Genomic DNA, 3,736 nt, shown 5'->3' with positions numbered 1-3,736 from the left:
TAGGAATGACAATGAGGCGGGAACCATATGACCTCATCCCCAACCTCGACTTTAAAATAAATTCCCATCTTCGACCCAATCTTCGTTGAGAATAAAAATGACCCTCCATCCCTGATTGCCAATGGAGATAGGTTCCCCGTTGGGACCCAAATCCTTAAGATTTTTAAATTAAATTCATTTTAGAAAATAAATTTACTTAAAAGAATGAACATTTTTTTAAATATATTTTAATATATATAATATAAATAGTATTATATATAATTAGGGTCGGGGCGGGGTAGGGAATGTGAAGAAACTCACTGATGTACCATATTACTGTAGTTCATATTGTATTGTATCTCTTATTTTATTATTTTCTCTTCAGCCCTACAAGGACCTTTCTGTAAATATTTTATCTCTTGCCCTACAAGGGCCTCTATGTAAATTCTCTAATTTCATTATCTATATAAAGGACCATTGCGGTAGGGTTGAAGCATCCATTTCTTCATCCCATAATTCTATATTCTTCTCTGGGATTGTTGACATGGTATCAGAGCAAGCTGCTCTATAATTTATGTTCTTTCCTTGCTCACTCGTTGGCCATATCAGGGGTATTGTTCTTTGGGTGTTTTGACTGGTGTTAGGGTTATGCTCTTCAACTATAATCCTAGTTCTCTTTGGAGGTTTCTGTTTGGTGCAAGGGCTATCCCAGTTTTTTTTTTTTTACTCAGAAGATTTGTGGGATTTGAAAAGTCTTAGAGGAGTTCTGGTCTCTTCTCTCCAAGGCGGTAGCATCCTTTTTTTCTCCTCCTGTAAACTGGTTTCTCTAGGGCGGCAGCAACTTGGCTTCTTATGGTTTAGTCTTGAACAGTAGCAGACTAAGGAATCTCAATAGTCTAGCTTCTTCCTCTTTCAACAACAACAGTCTTGAACTTCATTTTCTTGGTTTCTTATGCTTCAAACCGAGGAACTTCAACTGACATAAGGCCTTCTTTTCAAGCTGATATGGAAAACTTCTCATTTTAGGTTGGTGTTTTCACTATTGTCTTAATCGGTTGTTATTAGTCCTTGGAACCCTAGTTTTGCATTGCCCTAGGGTATTTTCTTTTCTCCTCGGTTATTAGTCCTTAGAACCCTAGTTTGTGCTACCCTAATTTGTGTTGTTTGGGTTGTTTATTGGAGGATTTTGATTCCTCTATAAAATATTTTTGTTGAAGTTGGTCTGGATTGATGTTGTTTTGGGATTAGACTTCATTGCTATTTGTTTGCATTTCATGCTTCATCCTTGATGTTAAATTTGTTTTGAGAAATATTGTGTTAGGCTGAAGTATTTCACTACTTAGTTCAATGCCATTTTAAGTGAATTGATTAACATTGCAAACATCAGTGTTGCTATCCTTTTCCCTGGGTTGATTTTGCTTATTTATGATGGATGAAAAGATTGGCTTTCTCCCTATAAAATTTTATGGAACATACTAGAGTATTTGGAAGTTCTATTTCGATTTCTATGTTGGGGGGAAGAGACTTGAAGGTTACTTGAATGAGACTGTATGTAAACCAAATGAGGTTGATAGTAAAGCCTATACACAACGGAAGCTAGACAATAGAAAGTTAGTTTCCTAAATTTTGAGCTCCATTGTGCCTCACATTGGTATTCCCATGAGAAGACTAAGGATTGCATATGAGATGTATTCTTATTTGAAAAAGGTTTATCATGAGCCCAATATGTCATGGCAATACTAGATTGAATATGAAATCTTTGCATATTGCCAAAGGGATAAAAAGATACGAGAATACTATGCAGGCTTTATTGATCTCTAGTATGAATATGAACTAGTTCATATTGAACCTTCTTATCCCATTAAATGTGGCAAGTATTTGCAGAAGCACTTGAAAATAGAACGAACCAGTTTCTTATGAGGTTGAGACCTGAGTATGAAATAATTTGGTCAAATATTTTAAGTAGAGAAACTGTTCCAGACTTAGACTCTATGATGTGAAAGTTGTTGAGGAAAGAGATTAGACTCCTAACTCCTAACAGTTTGTGTTCTTTTAGCCCTCTCTATAGCACACTTGATGAGGGCGGATTTGGCCCTCCGGTGAAAATATGACACCTGGCACCTCATGCCAACTAAGTGCAGCCTCTTGACAACTAGCTCCGCACCTGGTCAGCTCAGCACTTACAGGCAGACTAGCGTCTTACAAAGAGCTCGCCACTTAGGGGTAGCTCGGCACTTATAGACAGTTCGGCACCTGGTTAGCTCGACACCTCACAAGCAGTTCGGCACTTACAGGCAGCCTAGCGTCTTACGAAGAGCTCGCCACTTAGGGGCAGCTCGGCACTTACAAGCAGTCTGGCGTCTTACGAAGAACTCGCCACTTAGGGGCAGCTCGACATAGGTAGCTCGCCACTTAGGGGCAGCTTGGCATAGGTAGCTCACCACTGGCAGCCGGCCACTCCATAGGCAGCCTGGCGTCTTACGAAGAGCTCGGCACTTACAGGCATCTCGGCATAGGTAGCTCGCCACTTAGGGGCAGCTCGGCGTATCGCAGGAAGATCTCCTGCCTGACAACCGTACCTGACACCTGCGCCCACGTCTCTCGCCAGGCGGCGCCGTGCCTGCCAGCCTTGAGACTTGTCCCTTGCCTGGCAGAGCTGTACCCTACAACAGCTGCCTGCACCCACCACCTCAGCTCTGTCAATAACGGCTGTGGCAGAGAGATAGAGGCGGTTACGCTTGATTTGACTGGACACCGCTATATAAGGACTCCAACCCCCAAAGACAAAGGGGGGAGAGAATGGAAAAATGGAGGTAATCCCTGCTCTCAAGCTCTCTCATTTCTTTCCAAGCTCTCTGCAATAAGAATGCTAACTTAGGCATCAGAGAGTCCCCGTCAGGTAAATACCCCCGTGTCCTCTGATTCAGTTCTGGCAGGTTCCTCAGTTCCCGCCGCCTACAAAGAGGAGGAAAAGATGGAATTCTCATAGGTCTCTCAGCTCCCGCTGCCTACAAAGGAGAGGAGATCACCTCATGCAGAGGGCAGTCGGGTTGCGCTACACCAAGGAGCTCCACCACCCTCTGAGTTACAGGCCCCCTAGGAGCAGGTCAAATGACGAGTCCATCCAGGGAGCTCATCACCAGGTAGCTCACCACCAAGGAGCTCGTCACCAGGTAGCTCACCACCAGGGAGCTCGTCACCAGGTAGCTCACCACCAAGGAGCTTGTTACCAGGTAGCTCACTACCAGGGAGCTCGTCACCAAGTAGCTCACCACCAGGCACTTCACCATCAGGGAGCTCCACCTTCCTCTCCTGGGAGCAAGTCAAATGACGAGGTACTTAGCCAAAAAAAATTGATACATCACAAAAAATTGGTACGTGACCAGAAACGGTTACATCAATTGGCACTGCCTGTGGGAACACGCAACAAAAGGCTAAGTTATCATCCTACAAAAGCTAAGTCCTCTCCACCCAAAAAGCTAAGTCCTCACTTTTTAGAAACTAAAGCTCTCGGTTTATAGTTTCCATTTTGTATGAACTCAAAGACTATGCAGGGAGCTAACAGGCTAAGTAGCTCTACCAACTTACTTTCAATTCACATAAAACCTCGTTAATTCTCTTCGTGAGGTCCTCCCTACAAAGATGAGCTCTTCGTGGCTTCCGTGGGAGTTGGCGGCCAACAGACTGCACGAGCGCCCTTGCTGGTCGAGCGTTCCAAGGCCCCCGTGTGAGCTGACGACCTAAAGTTAGTAGTGTT

The sequence above is a fragment of the Nelumbo nucifera genome, chromosome 1 (genome assembly GCF_055504915.1).
Source record: "Nelumbo nucifera cultivar China Antique chromosome 1, China Antique-T2T, whole genome shotgun sequence".
Taxonomy (NCBI): Eukaryota; Viridiplantae; Streptophyta; class Magnoliopsida; order Proteales; family Nelumbonaceae; genus Nelumbo; species Nelumbo nucifera.
The sequence above is the reverse complement of the archived record's forward strand: the minus strand, read 5'-3'. Positions refer to the sequence as shown.